The sequence below is a fragment of the Pseudochaenichthys georgianus genome, chromosome 17, assembly GCF_902827115.2.
Source record: "Pseudochaenichthys georgianus chromosome 17, fPseGeo1.2, whole genome shotgun sequence".
In the NCBI taxonomy this organism is placed as follows: Eukaryota; Metazoa; Chordata; class Actinopteri; order Perciformes; family Channichthyidae; genus Pseudochaenichthys; species Pseudochaenichthys georgianus.
The window spans coordinates 27,013,785-27,031,659 of NC_047519.1; positions in this window are offsets into that span (position 1 = coordinate 27,013,785).

Consider the following 17,875-nt stretch of genomic DNA (forward strand, 5'->3'; position numbering starts at 1 on the left):
TGATACTGATCCAAAACCTTCTGCATAGTAAACCTCTAAGAGCCTATGAAGATATGCTTTACCCAGGGATTACACTGATTCAATGACAAACAATTATCGGGAGTGAAGTTAAGATTAAAAGCTAAAGTGTGTTGTACAACACTTAAAAGAACTGTGCCAGACTGTGATTCCTATCTCTATTTTAGTGCACATAATTCATTAAAATAAATCAAATACAATTGGATATATGTGTTATGTATTATTGTTGGACAATTATGAATCAACATTATATCATATTTTATATATTTCTTATTTAATTTCTTGTTATTAAATTAAGGTTGAAATCATGCGTCTGCAATTTCTACTTTAAATCCATGTGAAAAGTGGTGATTTATAAAAATGTATTTAACTAAAGCACATATTTATATTGATCTGTTTAAAGCAGTAAAAATCTTTTTTTATGTTTATAATTTTTCCAAACCTTATTCTGAGTTACAGCTCAGTCACACAGACATTAGACGCCCCAGTTGAGCTCTGTCCCTCTCCAGTTATAGCTTAGTGATTTAGGATAACCTTTATAACCTTAAGGTCAACATCAACATTGTTTTAAGGTGGGCGAGAAGTGTTGTTGTCTCAATAAAGCATTTTTAAATTGGTAATAAAAAAGGTAAAAACATAAAGAAATACATTTATTATTGCACTACCAAAAAATATTGTTTTGTCTACAAAAATGCCACTAGCAATTTAGGAAAATAATCAAAATGTTAAAGGAATGTCACAACTATTGTATAGAATTGTTTTAATTACTAATACACAACCGCACCAATAAATACAACAATATTGTTTTAATTTCCCACCCACTAATGTGCCTCGAGAGATCCCACGCTTATGGTCTCGACTGTGCAACGTACCAAATATTTAGAGTAATAGCTGGTTAATGTGCTATCTCTACCACTACGAGCTGTCAATCTCTGCCCCGGAGCTAATTAAAAAGGCCCCAGCGCTTTATTTGTTTGCACACACTCTGAGGGCAGACTGGAACAGTCAGGCGTGGGGGCATGACAAGCACACCATGCCCCCTTAAATCACTCCCCTGTGCCAAGACGCTGACACCACACAAGAATCCTGACAAAACATTTCAGTGTGTCCCCATTGTGGGCAAGACGAGAGTAATGAGAGGAAAAATTATGATGGAGATGATTTATAGGAAATGTACAAGAATGCTGTGTTTCTGTATCTTTCCCCTCAGCTCCAACGTGTTCTAGCTACAGTGTCACAACCCATACTTGTATTCCCTCTCCACAGAAAATACAGCACTTTGCACAGTACAATAACATAAAACATGCTTTAATATCTTACCGTATTGTCCCAGGCCTGCATCCCCTCACCATGTCCTTCTCTAACTTTTCATTTCCCCTTTACGTGTCACTACTCTCTGTCCCAGAAGTGGTTTTGCAACCCACTGAAATCTGGATGTCCTGAGAAGTGACACAAAAATGGAGCTGGCATTGAATAAAAGACACATACATTTTAATTGTGCTGCAGTGGACCCTGGGGCATCAGCTGCTGTGGCCTCATGGCTCTCTGCTGCCACCTGTCTGTCTTAGGAGGAGCACAGTAGGATGCTCGAAAGATGGTCCTGCAGAATGTGCTGAGTAATGCTGGGGGATCATATACCTTAATGGTTTCAAATTCATTCAATGTTAGATTGACCATGTGAAAAGCAGTCTAAACATGTAAATATTCATCTTCCCATAAAATACCAGCTGTTATAATGTTGAGTGACTAGCCTTACTTCAGATCAATAATTTGATTAAATCTCTAGAGGGCAGCAGTAAAATCGTCTTGATCAAAACTCTGCAAACCAGTGTTTGGAGAGCGAAGCCCTGTTTTGCAGGACTTTACAGCCCAACAGGAAGCCATTGAAACAGTAACATAAATAGCAATCAGGCCACGAGTAAACCAATCAGCAGCTTTGTTTCAAAAATATGCACCAATCAATTAGCAAATGGATTTCCTTCCAAACACGTTACGGACAATCTACAGTTTGTTTTGCTTAATTGATTTGCAGTCTCAACTTACAACATGTGTACTGACTTACATTACTGAGGGTTTAGTCATTTGATAGATCATCTGTCTATTTGGTTTGATGAGCATTTGTATGATGCTATGAATTTATGTTTTAGCAGTTATCACCCATTTAGCTCATTTTGATTTGACATTTTATCTTTTGGCATTATGGTTTGGACGCTGTCATTTTGGCAGCAACTTTCCTCACAAGCTTTTGAAGAAATCCTTTTGGCCTCATATGTTCTCGAGGCCAGCTCACACAGCTGTCTCCCAGGCTACAAACAGAGAGCTCCATCACCTGCATCCAGCTGCAAACCACAAACAGATTGAAGTATTCCCCTGGAGGGAGATGTTGTGCAGTCAGGCCATCATCCGCACGGAAGATGAAGAGGCCAAATATTAAGTACTGGCCTCACTGCCCCTCAACAAAGGACAGTTTGCAGCTCTAAGCTTTTTGCCAGTGAGGTCTGATACAGTAGGAGCTAGGAATGTTGTCTGAGCATGTGACAACATTTCCCAGACCACTAAACATTGAAAACAGACCAACAGGCAGCATGTTGCATTGATTTAGTCATTTGACAAATAGCTTTGGAATGAGTATCCCTGTCCAGTCGTCTCTAAACGGTTGCCATATAAGTAGTGGATAAAAGCAAACATGGTTTCTTATTTTAAGAACAGGAAATGAGACAATGACAGGAGACAAACTTATCACATATTGAGATGATTGTGGTGGCCGTGGTGAGAAATGTTCTCTGGATGGTGTCTTTATTGTCTCTCAATGCTGAAGTCCTGATGTGGTCATCCCATTCACAAGATTTACACTACATCTGGTATCCTGCTGCAGCTCACATCCCAGTGTTTAGAGTACAGGATCATATTAGTCAGTGTATATCTACCAAGGAATTTTCTAACAACCTACATAAAGTTAAAAATATTTCCCTTTTTGTTTTTCTAACTGTGATTATTTTTGTCACATTTCCTTGTCTGTGAAACCATTCCTTTGTTGGGTATGTGTTTCCTTATTACCACAGTTATTTTGAATCTGGAAAGTTAGCTGTATGGTTAGAGAGGGCCAGTGTTTCTGAAGAATCCAACACCTAAAGAATTATTGAGCTCTGAATCCCAGTAGTTGGGAATACTGTGAAGCAAAGTCTGTATCTGACCTTGTTGGAAGCGGGCGATGGAGCAGGAATTTCGGTTTATGAATCACTGTGGTGCTTTTTAGCTTTATCTTTCCCAAACAACTGGCCTGATTTGGAGATAAATTGCAGTTATTGTGTTAGATTTTATGGGATACATTTTGACTTAAGTACTATATACATCCCTTATTTTATTATGAAATATGTCATCTGGACAAAGCTGTATATTACACCTCGCGCACTTGCCCTAAAGTATGTGTGAACACGAGCTTAGCCCTTACATTATGAGCCCAGGCAATCAGCACTGAACAACCATCGAGGCTCGCAAAGTTTGGCTTGTCAAAACTAAACACAGTGATTGCCCTGCGTTTGATTTTCCTAAACCCTGCAAACTCCAATGTGGAACTTCTGTCAGCGAGTACAGCACAGTTGAGAAAACAGGATTACTCGCTATGACAACACCTGGAAGCAGCACGTGCGAGAAGAAGAGAAAAATGATCCTGGTTAACTGCTGCAGATAATGGCACTGCTATATTTATATGTGTCTTTGGCAAGGAACAACTAAGCCATACCACTACTAACCACAGCCAGCTTTTTTTGTCTAAACAGTGCCAGCGTTACTCTTAACTCAGTGTTGGAGTGAAGTGTAACAGAAGAGTTTCCAAATAAATGCAGGGTCAATGGTGTCAGGTGAGTTACAGTCCTCGGCGTTTCTAATTACTGGAAGTTAGAGTCGCAGCAATGAGTCAGTGCTATAATGTAGTTGACAGAGAATGACCAGGAGAGTGAAGACAATAGAGAGTGTTTCATTATGTAAGTGACATTGTTATTAGTCCTGTGGTAACACATTAAAGACACATGTGCTGATTGCACTTCAGCACCTACAGACCACCGTCTCTCTGCCGGAGGTCGCTGTTTACGTTGTGACCTGACAGACATTAACTTTAATTTGATTTGTAAGGTTTGCCTGATATACTGACGTTTTGTTGGTGAAGCATGCAGCTCAACTAAAGCTCAAAGGCCAAGACGCAGCTAGTGATTGTGTTGGTTGAAAAAACACACAGTCTTGCCTTGGCTATATGATTTTATTTGTGCTGCAAAATAACCCCTTAAAAATAAAGTATGTGTGACTATATAAGAGACCATTAAAGGGTTAAAGAGCCCAACAAAGTCTTGTTGAACATATACAAGTACTCCAATTCTTTCTAAAAGCACATCTGATCCTTCTCTCTCACTAAAACCAACAGAATCTACCAATAACCAATATTTTTGGTTTCAAACTGCTCGTCACAATATGTCTCCTGCTTTGTTACAAATCTGTTCAGTGGTGCATTTGTGTAGAGTGGAAGTTACTAAATTACTTGTAAGCTGCACAAATTTAGATTTTTGTTACGATTTGCGTACAAAATGCCGCTCAAACGTTCATATGTTTAACCAGATTCAAGGTGACATTTCCCTCATTCATGAAAATAAGCTTTCAGTGTAATTTCTGTGCATAGCGATCTGCACAGTGAAGATACTACTAAGTGAAGTAGCAGGAAGAAAACACCTTCAACACCCAGAGACAAAGATCTCTTCTGTGTTGTGGGTGTGTTCTGGTCAGTACAGACATTTGATTTGCGTCTCTATATTACAACCTGAATTCCAGGCTAGTTCCATGGAAAATATTTGAAGCATCACATGTTTCACAGATGTCTCCAGAGGATGACCCTCATGATGTATTCATCACTCCCATCCAGTTCTACTGATAATGCCTGTCTCTACCCTCCCAGGCCCCAGGTCAAATTCAGGTGGAGCTTCTGTTTGACGCCACAGGGCCACGATCCCAACCTGACAGACCTCACTTTTTTCTTTTTTCTTTTTAATTACTCTGTGACCCTAAGGCCGCAGACAGTATGCCGGGCTCTCACTCTACTTTCATAGAGGCTTTTCCGGTCCATCACTGTACGCTTTTTGCCAAAAATGATGACAACCATCAAAAGAGACGTAGAGCCCGGGGTGAGAAAGGGCAAAGAGATGTACAAACAAAGGGAGCGAAAGAGAGATAAGGAGTCAGACAAAGAGACAGTGGAGTTAAAAACGTGTTATCGCTTTGGCCTGGTCGTCACAGACTCAGGTCAGAGGGGTGTGAGACATGAGTTGGCAGCGCTAAGAGCAGGGACTCGTTGGAATATGTGCGGGGCCATAGGAAGTGCTGTTTTGAGAAGATAACAGTGTGTGTGTGTGTGTGTGTGTGTGTGTGTGTGTGTGTGTGTGTGTGTGTGTGTGTGTGTGTGTGTGTGTGTGTGTGTGTGTGTGTGTGTGTGTGTGTGTGTGTGTGTGTGTGTGTGTGTGTGTGTGTGTGTGTGTGTGTGTGTGTGTGTGTGTGTGTGTGTGTGTGTGTGTGTGTGTGTGTGTGTGTGTGTGTGTGTGTGTGTGTGTGTGTGTGTGTGTGTGTGTGTGTGTGTGTTCGATGGAAGGGAGAGGAGGCAGTGTGGGGGGGGGGTTAAGAGAGTAACAGTGTCCTCAGCCCTGCCCTGCTTTCCTCTATTCACTGCCCGCATCCTGTCTGTGTGCTGCTCCCTAATGGCTTTTAATGAGCCACCGGTGAATCCCTCTCCTTCCTGCCTTCACACAACATGCCAGGAGAGAGAGAGAGAGATTTAAATATCAACATCACTGCCTCAACTGGTGGTGTTCACTTCATCTCTTTTACAGGTCCACAAGGAATAACAACCATCAGATACTGTAAGCCTGAATTAAGAAGTCTCAATGTGTGCTTCAACTGTTTTTCATGATATTCTCCTCTTATACATGGCGGTTAACCCTGCTATGTTTAGGACAAAGCATTCCTGAAAAGAGGATATTTGTAGGAAATGTCAAATATTCAAAAGCATGTTTTTCAACTGGTCACCTAGTGCATAATAGGCTAAGAACAAATTAGTTGGTTGGTTGCTCAGTAATTCACAAGTATGTACAACTTTAACTCATTATGAAATTGGTAAATATGTAGGTTCACAGATATTTAACGGGTAATTATAGAATCTGGAAGTCTAGTAATATGTAATTTTCCATTATACTGTCTTACTTATTCAGGGATAACTTATTATCAATTCCTGATTTGTTCCTGACTAATTTCTTGATAAATCATTAACAATTTCTCCACAGTATTGCTAAAGATGAATATTTTAAGTGCTTGACTGGAGAAAAATCAACATAGAAATGATCAAGACAGACAAACATTCCCCATGTGAACATGTATAATTGCTCACTCATGTAGTACAGGTATGAAACACTACTTAGCACTCCCTTAAATGTCACTCTCTCATTTGCCTTGTCGCGATAGATGACAGGTGAGAGAGTCTCTCTGATGATCCCTCTGACGCTCAGTAATCAAGTTAAGAATGCCGGATCAGAGGCTCCTTTTGAAAAGGGCTGAGGTCAGCTCTCTATTCTGCCTGATGCATTGCTCCACAGAGTGAGAGGCCTGACGCTGATTGCAAGAATGTGAGTGCATGACAGACAGAGATAGAGCTTAGACAGTGTTAGTGCTTGTGTGGGGCCTTGATAGTGCTAACAGCACATAAGCATGTTAAAGTGGCACTTGTGCTATTCAAAATCGAAACTATCAATAACTTCTGTCACAATAGTTGTTAGGTTTTAGACAGAAGTTAACAAAAGTGAAAGATTTAGAATCACCTCTACTGTAGCTGATGACTCATCAGTGTTATGTATTTTGAAAAACAATGTAGATTAATTAGTTACTACTTATGTCATCTTGCTAATCGGACATAGTTGGTATTTCAAATTATAGCAGATTATCACTGTTTAATCTATTCCTTATATTTGAGCCCTTTTGTTTTGTTTTTTGTAAAAAATAAAGGCCAACATTAAACTCTTTAAATATTAGAGCCTCATGCTAACTGAAATCAAAAGCTTGACGTGCCTACTGTCCATAGTTACGATTGCTGAACTACATGTACCATTGAAACATCTGTATGCTATCTGTTCTGAACCTATCGAATCCGTTTTGTACGCAGCTCTAGTCCACTCTGAAACAAACAATAGTAGAAGGAGTTGAGAGAGATACATTTGTATGTTTTTACCTGTTTTTTCTTGACTATAAACATTCGTCTTGTGTTTCTGTTTCACAATCGTTGTTTTGGATATGGCGCTTAGCCGAGCTTTTAGGGAGTCTAGAGTTGCAAAATGTGCAGCAGTAATTCATCCTTAACTGCACCGGAAATTCCTCATGTGTTAAGGGTTAACAATCGGGTAGTGACAGCACAAGTCCTCCCAAAAGTCCAACCCTCGTCCTCGCCATGGGAGGTAGAAAAGCAAAGTATGGCCAAACAGGGTGATGTATGGCGCAATGTTTACTGCCCTGGTCGGGTGCACTCACAAACCTGGAAATGCTGGGTGGGCCAAGCCCCCCGCTGAGTTCATAACGATTACAGGAACATCGACAATTCCTGAAAGCAAAGGAAAAAGAAATGCACTGCAGATGACCTGAGCTTTGCAATGCGAGAAAGAGCTTTAAGTCATGTCAGTTCAAGTCAGTGACAACAAAGATATAGCGCACTGCTTCCGTCAGTATGGTAAAATCCATCCTCACAGCTTCTGCTTCCAGGGTTTTTAACCGCAGTTGAGTAGAAGGAACAGTTGTCTTTTCATTCCTTAAAAATCACCCATCATTTTTTGAGGAAGAGCTTGAAAAAAGAAATATAGCGGCCTCCCAGCCAAGTCAGTGCTTCAGTGGTGACAGCACCCAACAGATGGTGGTTACGTTAGGATTAGCCATAATAGTCATGATGGCAATGATGATGACAATAATAGCTCCAGCAGGAGAAGACAACTACAGTTGCAGGTGGAGGATACAAGGAGGAAATGTATATATGTGTATGTGTGTCCTTGCAAACACCTGAGATTCTTGGCAACCCTGAGAGGAAGGGTCCCGGTCATCGGACATCCCTGTAGCAGGGCCCACTCCCTGCAGCAGACCCCCTAATCAGTGGGAACAAAGGGGGGAGGGCGTTCAACAGCTCCAAATAGCATGAGGAGTAGGAAGAGTGGAAGGATGTAGGGAATCTGAAGCAATGTCTCATAGTGCACGTAATAATTAGAGTCAATTGAAGAAACAGTACACCTTGTTAATATCTGTCTTATGAAAACAAGTGCTTTATATAAAGGAAGCTAAGAGAACAGGAACACATAAAGTGAGACAATAGCGGAAGGATTCAAAGTTGTTTACCTTTGCTGTGTATCGAGCTGTGATAATGTAAATCTGGTGGATAACTGTGTGTGTATATGCGCGTGCTTGTGTTTGTATGTGACTTCCTCAGCTGTTCATTATGAAGTGGCAGCCTGACAAACCGTGGCTGTCGTGGTTGCTTCGACTTCCTGACCCCACAAACCACAGTGTTTTCCCTGATTGACTTTTCCTCCTAGAAGCCACACAAGATGGGAAAATAGTTTTAGCTTCTGGGGAACGTTGCATCACTATGACACAAAGTGGTTTATCCAAATAAACTGTAAATATACCGTATCTACGTATGCATCGTATCCATGCACACCGATGCATATTCACAGCCTGGGTGTCTATTTTCATGCAATGTTTAAAGAAGAATACCTTCACATGTTTAAAGATTCCTTGTACATTTCTTTAAGCAGCCCTGTCCTGTCCCCTGTGGCTCTTTTGCATGATAAGTCCCTGTCCATATGTTAAAAGGCGCATCAAAAGCATGGGATGATAAAATGGACAATAAGCGGGGGCCACCAGGTCCCCCTCCTCTTGGGGCCACAGATTAGGCCTCCTGCACTTCCTTTGGAAAACAGGCACCGGACCCAGAGGAAGCTCCTGTCAGCTGTGCTCTCTCACCTCCCTGGCCTCTCTCGCTCTCACTCCCTCTCCCCACCACTCTCTATCTCACTCTTTCTCTCTATGTCGCTCCTATTCTCTCCGTCTAGCAGATGAAACACAGACCTTTCCATCCACAACTTGCCACCGTACTCCACCCGGATACCGCAGGCCAAGCTTCATCAGGCTACTGCAGAATGTCACACTGACAATCGTTTTTTTTTTCTCTGTTGCGTTGCAATATGCTATTGCCTATAAGCCTTCACCAGTACTTTATTGTTGTCAGAGAGGAACACAAATCTGTGTGATGTTAAGTGATGCTCCTGCTGAGAATATAATGCGTTCTGCAGCCAGAGTCAGACAGTGGAAGGTGGAGTGAAGGTCTAGTTGCGGGGTCAGGTGGTCAATAGTGATTGAGTAAGGACACTCCCTTTGACTGTCGAGCCAAATCACTGTTGGAGTCATCAGACAGATAGTCCTGTGTTGCCTCCACCCTTCTACTGTTTGGAAGATGACCCAGACAATTATGTCAGGACTAAATGGTACTTTGGCCTTTAACATCACAGGTCTATGTTGGGCTTCATCATAGCATAATTGTTGCAATCAGAATGTGTGTGTTTCTTTTCTACATCATACCCTTAGTTAATTCAACACACTGTGGGTTTTTTGCAAAACAGTCTTGTCGAAAAATATTTGTTATAGTTTAAGTTTTAAGGCAATGTTTATTCAAAGATAAGTTCCTCTTTATAAGTAAAACCATCCTTTGCCACTCAAAAATGTGTCCTCTTCATAAGTTAATTTGGCTGCTTGACCTGTCGCAATAATAGGCAGCATATCAGTGACGAAATAAAATAAATGCACTGAGTTCAAAATATTCCCATGGTAAAGTTAATGGAGTAGACGTATACAGTAATGGATGATAGAAATAACTCAATGGAAGTGCCCCAAAACTTCACTTAAGTATAGTGTTTGAGTAAGTGTACTTAGTTACTCTCCACCACTGCCTTTAGTGAGAGTACAATGTTATTGTATAACTGATTGAAGCGTTGGGCCGAAATACAAAAATAAAACCTAGATTGTAGTATTTAACATGCTATTTAACAGACTTTCACTGACTGCAGTTGAGTCTGTATCCTGTCTGGCACACACAATGCCAGAAATCCTGCTGAAGTCACAAACCCTAATTATTGACATGTTTAGTGTCACATGTGTGGTTATTATTCCATCCAGGGGTTGAGTTCTGGTCTTTGTAGACATGACAGGCATCTCAGAAGACTGCAGCTCTGTAGGTTCTATTTCCAGAAGAACCGCCACCAGCAATTTAGATCTCCTGCTGGCCCAGCAGTGCGCCTGGTGTGGGTGCCCATGGAAAGCCTAAGTAGGTAACTCTGTCAGGCTTCCCTGCTGGCCCAGTGGCCACTGAAGGCTGGCACATAGTGCCCTCTGCACCACAAACACTGCCACAGGTAATGTTTTCCTGAATTCATGCCAGGGTTTTAAGAATTTCCACGCACTGAGGAAAAAGACCCAGGCCGAACTCCTGAAACACAAGCAGTCTTTTCAGCCAAATACGGCACTAATGTAGTCTGCCTTCACAGACAGCGAGCAGACTAAAGCTCTCCTGTCCTGGAACCAAAGAGGCGAGAGGATTAGGGATTGCCACAACATTTAACAACACTGAACCTTGTTTGATTCAATCAAGTGTGGTGAGAAGCAGGCACGGATGACTCTGAACTAAACCTCCTGTTGTTGATCCTGTCATGCGATTTGTGCTTGTGTACAGGCTTCTGTGAGTGTGTGTGCGTGTGTGTGTGCTGAGTGAGAGACTAGTTCTGGCGCTTTGCCAGTCCACCAGCGAGCAGAGAGGACAGATTGATCTTAAGGCAAATGTCATCATGTTTTCCCTGACAAATTTGACAAATTCACAGGAAAGTCCCATCATTTGTAATCAACATGCACCTCTGTTGAGATTAAAGGTGAGACACTGGGCCTTTCAAAGAAGCACTTACTTCATGTCTGCATTCTGACCAGCCCTATACCAACATACACATTAGTCATGTGTACATTTGTACTGCTTAGTGTGTCAAAGCTATAAATGCTAGATTACCATTTATTAAAACAAAACTGTTTCTCACTCTTCCCTTCAAATGCATATTCCCCAAATGAAATCTGTGCCACCTCAGTGCTCTTTCTGCATCCAAATAATGTTTATGAATAATCAAATGTAATAAAATGGCCCTAAAGCATCACAAAAGCTGACAGAATTTGAATTTTCTGAGTAAAAGCTCAGCTCCTGACTGAGGAGATGTGGCTATCATTCCTTCCGTTCAAATGAGCCAAAAGCCAGACCTCAGCCAGACACCAGTACACCCTATCCCTCTAGAGACAGGTTCCGTGATTCGATAGGGTCTGGGCCTCAATCTGGTCGGGCCGGAGCAGAGTGAGCCGCAGAGGAACGACATGTGATAAATGGGTCTTATCTCGAGGTTGTGGCGTTGGGAAGCCGACTCTGTTTCCCTCCGATTACATTAGCAGGCAGGAAAATGGGACGCGAGGGGAATGGCTGGAATTCCACAGAGCGAGGGACAGACGCTCGTTTTCACTTGTTTGCCGACTGATAAAGAGACCGAGAGGAGGTGTGAGGGTCTGGGTACATGTGAGATATGAGTATTATTTGCCATGACTGCAGAGACACTATTGTGGCGAGGGGGAAATTCAATTAGTTCTACTATAGTTTATCTGAGATTACAGCTTTTTTGTTCTTTTATCCTGCTAATGGAAGGTGGACACATATTTGCTGCTCTATCTGCCCCTGGAATAAAAACGGTTTAATATCCTGATAACTGCATAATACCAGGATGTTTTATTATACCTGCCCTTGACTGGATTGTTTCATAGACCTCCGCCGCAGTTTGGTCTAAAACAGGTGTCAGCAGGTCTCGATTCATAAAGATTTATAAAGACTCCCTTGTTCAAGATTATTATATATAAATAAATATTTACCAAATTGTCTATTAAGTGCTGCATGTTACATTCATTTTAATAACAAAATGTATGGTTTACAAAGATTTGTCTTTTGCGTAAGTGCTGTACACTGAAAATGATGTGTTCTCTGGATAGTGTGGTGAGAACCTACAGTAAAAGTACCTTGAAAGTTTTGATCCCCAAACATCATAACCTTCTGGAAGTAATGATTTACTCAAACACAACAGGCAGCCTGCACTATAATGTCCACCGGGATGGACTCATTGAGTTTTATGTATGTGAGAAATCATTAAGATTGTAAGGTTTGAATGTTAATTAAGTTTGATCAAATGATCTGAACAACCAATTTATATTTACTCTATACAATGCTGTAGAACAATTGGCTGAATCTGGCCATTATAACTATACCATGGATATCAATATACATAATAAATATTGTCTCTGTTAGTGGCTATACTGCTTTGTACATATTGTTTAATACTTCCTGGATACATGACTGGATTTCAGCAGAAAGAGAGCGGCTTTTTTCAATGCGATTTAGTTTTTTGTCTAATATTGTTTCAAGATTCTGATAGATAGAACACATAAAGATATGTATGTTATTGAGGGGGGAAAAGGAAGAGAGAAGGATTGTGATAAGAAGTATGCAGCAGCCCAGACAAACATGGCGTGGCCCTTCCTCACTGACATCCTGAGGAGGAAGCTGTGGTGCTCTGGCCCCTCTGCTCCAGTCCCTTAGAGACAAGCTCCTCCAACGGGTCATCCAAGTGAGCCAGGATCAACGTGTGCTCACACTTTCTCTTCCTCTTCTCTCTCTTACCTGCACTCTCTTACTCACTCTCCTACTCATTTCTCTACTGAGCTCAAAGTGTACGTGCTGCATGCCTATTTGTCCGTCTAGATATCTCGCTGTCCATAACAGTATGCTGAGTCCTTGCTTTCTTTTTTTGCTCTCACCATTGTCTTTTTTCTACAATATCTCTCTTTTTCCATCATTTCAATCAACTTCCCCTCATTCCCTTCCTTTCAACTCACTGCAAAACTTATTTTCCACACCTGCTTGTCAATGTAATTAATGTACATCATCTACCACATAACTGCAGATATCAACCAGACATGTAGGAGAGGGGGAGAACCATACCATAAGCTCCATAAATCACCATTTGGACAATCAAGGTAATTACTGCTCAAATGGCTGCTAACAAAGTTTTAATTGAATAAGGTGGCTGGTGCATTTTAGCATCGAGCATGCTGAGCTCTGGAAAGGATATTTTGGAGAGTGTGTTTTTTAAGCGAGGCAGGCCTGCTGGCACCAGAGACATGGTGGTAAACGGCTCAGTTTAGCATTACAGTGGTGGCTCCCAATGGACCTGTCTTCCACTGTTGCAGCAACCTGAGGAATTGCAGGCACTCTGAGAAAAGGCTGGAAAATAAAGAGTGAGACCAGAAGAGAACCAGATTGTGCCAGTAAAATATGTACGCTGCAAACACCCACGAGCCATTTACATACAAACTTGCAAAAGCATTTTTGTGGCAAAATACAAATGGGCCTGTACAATTGAAGTCCTAAATATTTATAGATTTATTTCAATTACATTTTTAGTTTTCAAAGAAATGTGCACTCAGCTTTACAATTCTGAAGAGTTGATGGACATGTTTTGAACAAGGCGTCAGTGTAAAAAACCAGTCCAAAAAAACAAAGAGCAAAACATTTTTCAACGTGTTTGGTAGATATCACTGGCCTTTGTTGTTGTTCTTATTTCATTTTGTTCTCACATCTATTCATCCTCTGGCATGGTTATCTGCCCTCTGCATGCCTGTCCAGCACAGCAGGGGTCCCCCGGGAGAACAAACCCACACCGTCGGGTACGGAGCGGTCCCACAATCCCCTCTCCTCCCCCTCCCTCTTCCACTCAGTCTGCCTCCTCCTGTCCCACCGTGTCCCCGCCCGTATGACCTGGCTGCTGATAAGACCAGAGGCCCCGCGGTGCCCAGCGCCTGGTGCCAGCACTTCCCTCTCAGTCGCTCGTGTTGTGTCACAAAGATGGGATAGTTGATCAAAAACAGCAGCACAGCGCAAAAAAAAAAAAGAGTACATGAGATGGTATGACCCTTTTAACTCTGTGTGGAGCTCTTTTCCCACCATTACAGAGAGCAGGTTAGTGAGAGGGATGGCAATGCTTGTGTGTTGTTCAGCTATTATGTTTGTGAACATTATAATGTTTACCATCATATCCTCATATATCTTTTTTCTTTATCCTTATCGTAAATGATCTTAAACCTGCAATAATTGGTTACTTTTTTTGAACACTCGGGGGGGCATCTGAGATTTGTAAGCAAACAATTGCTTAAAGGGGACCTATCATGCAAAATGCACTTTTTGATGTCTTTTATACGTAAATATGTGTCCCCGGTAGGCAGTGGCGTTTCTATATGTGCAAAAGTGGTGGGGCACAAAAAACTTAGATGTCTATAAGCTTCTGCAGAGAGGTTCATGGCTGGTGAGGCACTGGCACTGACTCTTCAGGTTTACAAATATTATATTTTGACCTAACTCAAAATATAATATTATTTTCAAAAGCTTTTTTTGTCTGATGCTTCAATTAATTTTAACAGACAGTTCAACAGAAGGATTCCCAAAAAATGTAATTTTATCATTTAAATATTGAATTGTTCTCTCTTAGTAAGATCCCATTTTCAATAAAATGGTGGTCTTACCTTGACTTGAAGATGAAGTCCATTTGCCTATCCTTCCGGACAAAAATCTCTATTACTTTTTTGTAAAAGTCCTCCTTATCTTCTTGTAGTTTCAAAAGTCTATCATAAATCTAATCGATAGATTTATGATTCGAAAATGTTAAAAGTAGGATATTATCCGGCTGAACAAAACGTGCATTTATCTAACAGGTACGTTTCCCACAGATCTTATTTTGAGCTATTTTCTAAAATCCTATGGAGAAATCTCATTGCTTTTTTGTGGAGGGAAGCCATGCGCAGCTTACTTCCTGGTTTTAAGACGCGTCTCTCTCCTCTTCTTCACACAACACACTTTTCGCGGCACACGTACTTACAGCCAATCAGCTCTGAATTATGTGAGATGACGTATGGTGGGGATGGCAGCTCTATGCCCCTATGGTCATTATTTTTTGCCACACACATTAAATAGGAAAATACTCTGAGCATACGCAGTGTAGTTTTTACAGTCACCGTTCACTTAGACAGTGAGAGGGAGGGGCAGGATCGGGTTTTGTCCCACATGGTTCTAAACAGCTCAATAGGCACACACTGTAGACACGAATTAGAAGAACACATACTAAAACAGCAATGTACAGACGAATCAGATGATTAAACATGATCTTAAAATATATTTTATATATATTTTAATTTATTTTTTGCATTTTGTTGTAATTCTTATTTTAATACTTTCTGCTGCCCCTAATGACCAGTCGCCACTGCCGGTAGGGTTGCAAAGGGGCGGAACATTTCCGGTAAATTTCCGGAAAGTTTCCATGGGAAGTTAAGCTGGGGAATTTTGGAAATATTCGATACAAAATTAAACAAAAAACGTGACATTTCAACAGATTATTAAAAAAAAACGTTTTAAGTAGAACAGAACAAGTTATAATTATTTGATTGAACAATTAGTTGTTTCATTGAAGAATGAAAACAGGAATGTTGAGTTAAATATTACTCATCCCCCCCAACCCCACTCATTAACAAATGAACAAAAATGTACCCCCCATCCAAAAATCCCCACAAAGGCCCATTCAAAATGTTAAATGAAAAGATGTGGCTTAATTTGTCTTGTGCTTAGGGCTCAAAAATGTGATCCAGTCTTCTCGAAATCATCTGTGCATGTGATGGAGGAATGCACAGTGCCTGTAGGGGGTGTGGTCTCAATAGCCATGCAGTAAGCAGTGTGCTATGGCATGGATATTCAAGTGTACTTGAATGGCATCAGTTTGTTTTAGTCAAGATTATGCTAAAATATACTTTCCCCAACTATATTTAAGTTCCCTAAGAGCCAACCTTCAATTTTGAAAATTCCCAGTTTATTCCCATAGATTCCCGTTTATTCCCGTTTATTCCCATTAATTCCCGTTAATTCCCATGGAAAGTTTCCATCTTTGAAAATTCCCGGAATTTTGCAACCCAAATCTTTTAAAAACGGGGGTACAACGAGCGGATACAGAATTGCTGCCGATATTACGTAATTTCAGATGGTGGACCCACAGAAAGTTGCTATCAGAAACAATGCCTGACGTGTTTTGGACATAATCTTTGTTTACATTAGCAAGCCTCACTAACACTCAGAGCTAACTGCTGTACTGGACAGCACATGTGTTTAAAAAGCAGGAAATAAAAAAAGGAACTCACCTTGTGATAAACCCGCAAGTGAAAAAGCATTTGAGCTCCATACTGTTTCAGAAATAATCCTTGGTGTGGTTTAGAACAGGATGGCGTTTTATCACAGCAGAATTTAACTGAATTCTGATCAGGCATTAGTTCCGCCTCCTCTTTTTTTTTTTGTAAGCTAAGGACCCAAAATCTGCGTTTCTCTAACAGGGCTGCAAAAGAGGGGTATGAGCAGCATGAGGCATGGCTCCAATGGGTGATCTGTTTGGTATTTTAAGCAAAAAACGTCACAGACATGTTTTGTATGGCCCTACAATATATTTTTCCAATATAGCATAATAGGTCCACTTTAAATAAAAAGCCAAAAGTTATGTAGTAAAATTATTATTTATTTGGATCATATTGCTGGCCACCTGGTCCAATATTCACTTTTTTCAGCTCTGTTTTAGTTCTTTACCAAATCTTGATAATAGTATTTGGCCAAGGGATAGCGTTGCAATTTTTTTTTAAATAATGAATTGTAGCCAAATTAATATGAGGTTGTTAGTAGTGGCATTGTGACCAATGTTAGCATTTTGGCGTCAGCATTTTGGCTCACAAATCCACACAATGACACTTGCATGGCTGCACTCTCAGTTTTGTATTTTCTTAACTTTTTTCATCTTGTTTTTTGATGAAGACACTTGAATCTCAAAGACCACTGCAGTCCAGATTACAGTTTTTCTCAATTGCTAAACCCACTATTTATAATCAAAATTCATTTCTTCAAAACAAGAACATAGCCATCTAAACAGAAACACACTTGCCATAACTCTGAATATCTTTTGCAAAATGCACTTACATGACCAAAACTGAAAATACTGGTCACAAAAAAGAATAAGTCGATCGAAACAGAACACATTGTCCTCTAATGAGACAAATGTGTTTTCATAACTGAAACTCCGGTCACCATAATAACACATTCTACCATAACAATATACATTTCTTGCAAAGTGCTCTAAGGCACTCAAAACTAAAAATACCCCTTCCAAAACCAGATACCTTCTCCAAAAACAAACATTTGTCAGCTCATTAGAAGACTATTTGAACAGTCATTACTAAGTGGCACACTAAATACTGACTACAATCATCAATACACAAACCTCAAGCTATCGATATTGGAAACTGAACAGAAAACTGACAAGTTGGGAGAAACAAACTTACATATAGGAAAAACAGTATGTTACTGTAACTATGTCATTGTTTTTATTGTCTCATTTTCAGAAGAGCACCGTAACAGAAACAAAAGATGAATAGCAATACACTGGAAAAAGAATAACATGATGTAAATCAGCAGTAAAGCAGAGAATGAGATGTATATAGCTTTACTGATCTGCTCTTTGGCCTCTGTCTGGCCACATAGCCTCATCTACGTCACAGCGTATGTCTTCCCTTGCAAGGCAGCGTGGGAAATATCTCCCTGCGTGTCGACACCACCCTTGACAGGATTCCGCAGAGATGTCCCGACAGC